Source organism: Lolium rigidum, chromosome 6 (assembly GCF_022539505.1).
Source record: "Lolium rigidum isolate FL_2022 chromosome 6, APGP_CSIRO_Lrig_0.1, whole genome shotgun sequence".
NCBI classification, from domain to species: domain Eukaryota; kingdom Viridiplantae; phylum Streptophyta; class Magnoliopsida; order Poales; family Poaceae; genus Lolium; species Lolium rigidum.
Genome location: NC_061513.1, coordinates 108,047,391 through 108,055,420, shown reverse-complemented (window position 1 = coordinate 108,055,420; position 8,030 = coordinate 108,047,391).

Genomic DNA, 8,030 nt, shown 5'->3' with positions numbered 1-8,030 from the left:
AAAAAAATAAACAGAAAAGAAAAGGAAAGAAAAAAAGGAAACAGAAAAAAAAGGAAAAACAAAAACAAAAAACGAAAACGAAAAAAAAGAAAAAAGATGCAAATGGGCCAGACCCAATATACCGATCAGGGTGTGTGGTGCCTGATAGGCACCGACCTGATCGGTGTATAGGATTTGCCGCCTGAAGTGCAAACCTAACCCAGCATGGCTCGGGATTTTCAGGCCGGACTGCCCATGCCCAGTATGTCGTAGTAGCCGCCGTCTCCGCCGGTGCTGCTGTCTCCACCGCCGCCGGGGACGCGCGGAGGGTCGTACGAGAGGTGGTACACCGGCGCCTCATCAAGTTGCTGTTGTACCGCGCCGCGTTCTGCGGCGTCGCGTCTCCGGCGGAAGGTCATCCGGACTCGGAGATCCGTATCTCGACCACCCGCGATGGCGTGGTAGTCCGTTGTACGTGGTGTCGATCTACGCCACGGGGAGGTTTGGGTAGTGGAGCCCGCTGTTGGGATCCAGCACACCAGCCTAGCCTGGCTCGAGAAGGATGTAAATGCTCCTATGAGCCAAAACTTGACGCACGTTGAAAAACGTCACGGTGTTTTTCTCTCTTGATACCCCCTCCTGGAGTTCCACATGGGCCATGGCATTGTGTTGGTCATTCTCATCAATTTCTCTCTAGCACTCAGTGAAATCCATCCAGCAAGCCATTTTTCCGAGTGAACTTCATGTACTTTAGGGACCCTTTGCATCTCTATGGAAATATGTGATTTCTACTAGTGTCCCGATGCTTCAAAATCCTAGCCAGGATGTCCGCGGGCTTCAACATAATTGCAAAATTAATTTCAACCAAGTTCAAAGCTTGTGTACAATGCGCCAGTGGTATGTTTATATAAACCTAGAAACGACTAGCGTCTAATCCTTGCTCGGCCCAGGAAGGCAAGTTGATCTTTTGTGAATTTTGATCTCATACCACCTATCTTCTCAGGCTTAAATAGACTATGTATCACATTAATGGTTGATATCACGTGGTGCAACAACCATGCAACATACGCTTTCATGCATCAATCACATGGAGCACGTATGTGTATCCATGTACTGATGTGAGCATCATCTCCCTCTCTGAAGTGTCCCTTTAATAGATTTCTGATCGTATCCATTCAACTTCAAAATGTAGAAACTTTAGATGGCATTTGGAGAAAGCCTTTGCAATTTCATCTCAAATCGCATGATCCCTATGGAGCAGAAAGGATCTAAGAGCATCTCCAACCGCGTCCCCCCAAAGTGTCCACAAAACAGCGTCAGATCGAGTTGGGAGACGTGTTTTATTCGTGTCGCGTTTGGGGGACGCCGTTCCCCAGCCGCGTCCCACAAACGTCGCCCCAAACATTTTTTAACATTAAAATACTTTTTTGTTTGCTTTTTTGCATTTTTATTTCAATAGAGAGAAGGAACATTCCACAAACTAATACATAATTGGGAACATGGTTTACACAAACTAACACATAGTTTGGCACATGGTTTTCACAAACTAATACATAGTTAAAACATTGCAAAATAAGGAAACCTAACTAGTGTTGGCCTCGCAGATTTCGTATGTTCGTTGCCAAGAAAGAACACTCGCAGGCACTCTCAGTCACCCGAACTGGAAAATCCATCTGGTAATGATAGCCATGTTGGTCCTTTCGAGGAAAAGCATCCAGAAATCTCCGTGACCATTTTCGCTGCGAAGAAATAACACTCGGCGTGTTCAATCGTCCTCCTCATCGTCGTCGTCGTGGTAGTGCCGACGGCAGCGCGTGTCGTCGAACACCTTGACGCTCATATCCCCCTCGCCTAGGTACGGGAATGTGAGCATGCAGCCGGCTTCGAGGTCGTGGAAGCGCGCGAACTTCTCCCAGCCGGTGTGGAGGTACATCTTGCCGCGCCCGTCGAAGAGCATGTCCACCGGAAGCAGTCGCAACCAGCCTCCCGCATATGCAGCGCGCCGGCTTGTTGCCGGCGACGAACTCGACGAACTTGTTCGGCAAGCTCTGGATGTCGAGTGGGTCGCCCTTGAGGATGACGACGAACTCGAACATCACTTGGTGCTCTTCCTGCAGGTTCGACGATGAAGACGACGACGTCGCAGGCGACGATGATCGTGCAGCTCTGTCGTGGCCACGACCATGACCACGACCATGATCACGGCCGCGACCTTGGCCTCGGCCTCTGCCTCTACCAGCCATGGCGTCGACTCTTGAGATGATGGCGGCTGGGGTTGGGGAGAGAGACGCTAGGGTTTGTGTGTGAGGGACGATGCGAGAGCACCCCTTTTTATAGGCCGGAGTGAGTCGGGGGAGCGGTGGCGCTCATTAACACCGGCACGGAGAGCTAGACCTGACGAGACGCTTCGCCACGCCTCCGCGAAAACTTCACCGTTGTTGCGCGCCAATAACTACCGTCGTGAGGTAGTGTTGACTGCCAAAACCCACCGGCGGGCAGCGGCCTTGTCAACACCGTAGAGCCGGGAAGAGCCTAGAGCTGCGGCTGGCTGAGACCCCTCCGAGCGACGGCCCGCAATGCTCTTCTGGTCACACGCGGCGATGCGAAGTGCAAGGGCGTGCCACCTGACCTATACCCGGCCGGGAAGGTGATGGGGATGCCTCGCTTAGTTTCTGCGCAGGGCATACATGTAAACGTTAAATACGAGCCTCGATCGGCTCTCGGGTTATCTCGTGAATCGGCTCAAAGAGCCGATCCACCCATGATTCGTACGGGGTGCACGAATACTTGGTGGTCCTGCTTGATCAAGATGAAGCTAATGAGATCTACGACGATTTAGGGTTTTCACCGCATAATCGGATCATCCTACTCCGGGTTGGGCCTCGCGGCCACGCACGGTGCTCGTAAGCCGATCCTAAACAAGGCCTAAAAACCAACATGAAGTTGATCCTCGGAACATCCTGTTTAGGACTTGCGAACGCCACCCTACGTGCCACTCGGATCCCCCCCCTTTGTAAGGCCTAACTATTGCAGATATTAAACTAATCCTTGCGGAACAAGGAGCAATCGTAACGGATCAGATCTACTAAATAATGATCAAGCGGGGTGCCGCCCCCACACCTGAGATAGGTGTGAGGGCGGCTAGATATGCAAGGGTTGCACTACGTAAGCATGCTTAAACGAAGAACAATGCTAACCCTAACACATCTAATGATAACTACGTTGCTCGCCATCAAAAGCGCTTCGAGTACGAGCAACGCATGAACAACGTGGGGCTTGTGCTGCCTAGATCGCAAGATGCGATCTAGGCAGCATGTCGCTTACCTGATAGAAACCCTCGAGATGAAGGAGTTGGCGATGCGCCGAGATTGGTTTGTTTGGGGTTGAACGTGAGTTGTTGTTTATTCCATAAACCCTAGATACATATTTATAGTCCAGCGGACTTTCTAATGTGGGCGTGCACCAAACCGTGCACGAGTAAGATTCTATCTCTAAACTAAGATACGATCTAATATGTTACAGATACACGGGCAATTAAGCCCAACTTGGTATAAAAGGCCGATCCACATACTTCTTCTATATATATTTCTTCACGTCCATCTCGATCGCGGCCCACCTCTGACTTGGTCAAATTCTGGTGATAACACATGCCCCCCTGGTTTTGGAAATGATATTTCCAAAATCATTACGTTTTTCTTTCGTCGGGTCATGTCATGGCAGAGCAGAACCATTGCAGCATTTTTCGTCATGATGCCTCGTCCTCTCGATCGCTCCGCGCGATTTGACCGTTGTCTTTGGGTACTGCCTCCTCGAAAACTGCTGTGGCATTGAATTTTTTTCACCGTAGCCCCTTTTATTTAACCGCTCTGAGCGGTTCGCCATTTCACCATCCTGCTCTGTCCTGGCCATCGGCACCAAAAAACCCCCAAACTCCCACAGCCATGTCTTCCTCTTCTTCCTCTTCCTCGTCGGTCTTCCACGACTCCTCCTCCGAGCTTTCCTACGGGTCCTCCTCCTCCCGCGAGACGCCACCGGACATCCGCGCCCCGAAGCATGGGACCCGGAAGACCACGCCTCCTCCGTCCGGTCCGAAGACGACCGGTCCCCCGACCGGCGGGGACGAAGATCTTCGGTTCCTCGCCGTCGGGAAGCCCGGAGTCGGAGAGCGAGGACGACCAGTTCCCCCGGGACGGCTGCCCCACCTCCGAAGACGAGGAAGAGGAAGACGACGGCGACGACGACGACTCCCTCGAGGGTTACCCGCCGGCGAAGCGCCTCCGCATGTGGTGGGACGACGACGGCGACGACGATGAAGACGAAGATGAAGCTCCCGTAGAGGGCTATGGGAGCAGCGACGTAGGAACCCATCGGCGGTAGTGCCGATGAGAGTTCCGAGGACGACGACGAAGGAAGCGACGGCCCGTAGATTAAGATCTACTAGTATAGGCCTAGCAGTAGTAGATTGGTCAATAGACCCTTCTTTTGTTCTTCCTTCCCGAGCAATCGGCTCTTTCTTTGTAAGAAATCCCCTTATCAATGAAGAAAATCTCTTAACTAATTTCGCTCCCTTGCCGATTGTCGAATGGGGTTGTCGTACAGGGAGCCGATGGCAGAATATCGGCTCATCTTGCTGTCTGAGGCCAAGCTGTTGTATAAACTTATTTCGCTAAAGTCGATATCAGCGTATCGGCTCTGTTCTCTGAAGTCGATGCCCGTGCATCGGCTGTACTTGCATACTGTTAATCTCCATACGTTTTCTCAAGTCGATGCCTGTACATCGGCTGTGATTTTTTATATATATATGTTTTTTACTGGCCGATTCTGAAATCGGCCCCCACATCTTACTGTCCGATTCTGAAATCGGCCCCCCACATCTTACTGTCCATCATCCCACATGCTTGAGAAATATTTCTTGAGGTGTTGACCATTAACAGCCACGGGGAACTTTTCGCCGCTCAATTCCTCCAAGCATGTATGCATTACCCTTCAAGGCCTGGACCACTTTGTACGGACCGTGCCAATTAGGAGACCACTTGCCATATGCCTTATCCCTGGTTCCCAATGGCAACACGAGCTTCCCACACAAGATCACCAACTTGGAACTCCTTTGGCCTAACCTTTTTGTTGTAAGCACGAGCCACCCTGGCTTTGTTCTCCTTAATCTTCTCCAACGACCAAAGCCTGAGTTCTGTTGCGTCCTCAATAGTGTCGCTCATCAAAGCTGCATATTCTTCAGCTGTCAGATCATTCTGAAACGTGACGCGTCTTGATCAAGCCGTAATTTCCCAAGGCAATACGGCCTCCTGTCCATAGACAAGCTGGTACGGCGAGGTCTTTATAGCTCCATGGCACGACATGCGGTAGGCCCATAATGCTTCTGATAGCTTCTCGTGCCAATCCCGAGGGTTCTCGTCAATTTTCCTCTTGATCAACTTGATCAGGCTCTGATTGGATGCCTCGGCCTGTCCGTTAGCTTGAGCATAGTATGGGGATGATCGGATCAGTTTAATCCCTACGTCATCACAGAACTTCCTGAATTCTTTAGAAGTAAAGACCGAACCTCCATCGGTCGTGATAGTCTGGGGGATTCCAAACCTATGAATGACGTGTTCTTTCACAAACTTGATCACGTCCTCTGATGTCACCTTTTTCATAGGGACGGCTTCCACCCACTTGGTGAAGTAATCTGTGATAACCAAAATCCATTCATGTTTTTTACCTGATGCCGGATGGATTTTGCCGATCATATCCATGCCCCACCCCCGAAACGGCCAAGGCTTGATGATGGGGTTCATCGCCGATGCCGGCACCATCTGAATTTTTCCAAACATCTGACATGCTTGGCACCCCCTGTAATAATTGAAGCAATCTTCAAGCATAGTGGGCCAATAAAACCCTGATCGCCTAATCAACCACTTCATCTTATGAGCCGACTGATGTGTTCCACAGGCGCCTTCATGCACCTCATGTAAGAGCTGATTGGACTCAGTCGGTCCTAGGCACTTGAGTAGCAACCCTTCCAATGTCCTGTAGAACATATCGTCTCCTATAAGGACATACTTCATGGCTCTGTATCTCACCCGTTTAGGTGCCCCCGAGCCGAATCTTTCAAATAATCGAAGATCTCGGCTCTCCAATCATTCTCGTTCCGGGAATTGTATCCGAACTTCCGCTCCGTCGGCTATATCTATGTAGCTCCGACGCCATTTGTGCGAGATTGTTGGCATCGGTATTCTGGGACCTTGGGATCCAATTGAAGTTGATGTACCGAAACTGTGTCATCAACTCACGGCATTCCACCCAATATGGGAACAGCGATTCACTTTCGCAATTATATTTCTCCGTGAGCTGGTTAATCACTAACTTTGAGTCTCCAAAGAGCTCTACAGCTTCCGCTCCAGCTTCCAATAACAATTCCATTCCCTTACGTATTGCCTCATATTCTGCTACGTTGTTGGTGCAAGGGGTAGATAATCTGATGGAGAAGGAGTATTCTGCCCCCAGGGCGATACGAGCGGAATGCCGATGCCGCAACCATCGTCACAAACCGATCCATCGAAGAACATAGCCCATGCACGTATGGATAGTGCTGCTATATTGGTGCTGATCCGTTCAGCGATGAGATCGGCTAACGCTTGGCCCTTGACTCGCCTTCGCAGGCTGGGTACCGGAGATCAAATTCGACGAGCGCAAGCATCCATTTACCGAGTCGGCCTTTCAAAACAGGGGCCGACAACATGTGTTTGACGACGTCTGATTTACGGATGACGATGATCTCTGCCGTCGAAGGATGTGATGAAGCTTGGTGCAGGTGAAGAATAAGCGAGAGGCAAAGTTTCTCGACCTCGGGGTATCTTGTCTCCGCGTCCGGCATCCTTCTCGCTGAGGTAGAAAACGACTCTTTCAACGCCATCGTAAAGTTGCACCACCACCGAAGCGATGGACGTATCAGCCTACCGACGGGTAGATGTAGAATGGCCTATCTTGCTGGGGCGGAACTAGCACAGGCGGCGTTGTCAGATATCGCTTAATTTCATCAAACGCCTGTTGCTGTTCTGCCCCCCAATGAAACTCGTCGTCAGACTTGGTCTTCACCAGCGCCATGAATGGCTCGATTCGTCCTGACAGATTAGAGATGAACCGCCGGACGAAATTGATCTTGCCGATGAGGCGTTGAAGCTCTTTTTTCGTGGTCGGCGGCTGCATGGTACGCACCGCCTCCTGACTTTTCAGGCCGATCTCAATTCCCCGTTCATGAACCAGAAAACCTAGGAATTGACCAGCCGTCACGCCAAAGGCACACTTCTTCGGATTCATTCTCAGCCCGAATTTCCGAGTCCGGTCTAGGACGCGCCGTAGATCGTCCAAGTGCCCCTCCATGGATACCGACTTGACCACCACGTCGTCGATATAGATCTCCACCAACTTGCCGATCAGATCATGAAATATATAATTCATGGCTCGCTGGTACGTTGGACCAGCATTCTTCAACCCAAAGGTCATGACCACGTACTCGAACAAGCCTACCGCCCCCGGTACCCCGAATGCGGTCTTGTGTATGTCTTCCGGAGCCATGAAAATCTGGTTATAACCGGCGTTGCCATCCATGAAGCTCAACACCTTGTGGCCAGCAGCGGCGTTTATCAATGTTTCCGCCACGGGCATCGGATATTCGTCCTTTGGGGTAGCTCTGTTAAGATCTCGGAAATCGATGGCTACGCGCCATCGGCCGTCCTTCTTCTCCACCGGAACTATACTGGAGATCCACTCAGCATACCCGCATGGCCCGATGAATCCGGCGGCCAACATTTTCTCAATCTCCTTCTTGACTTCTTCCGGAATCTCGGCCCTCATCCGACGTGCTCGTTGTTGGAACGGCCGAAATCCTTTCTTCGGGGGAGGCGATGCTCAATGATGCTCCCGTCCAACCCAGGCATCTCCGTGTAATCCCATGCAAAGCAATCCGGGTATTCCTTCAACAGGGCTATCATCCGTCCCCCGAGCTGCGGATCTAACTTCTTGCCGATAAAAGTAGGTCGAGGCTTATCCCC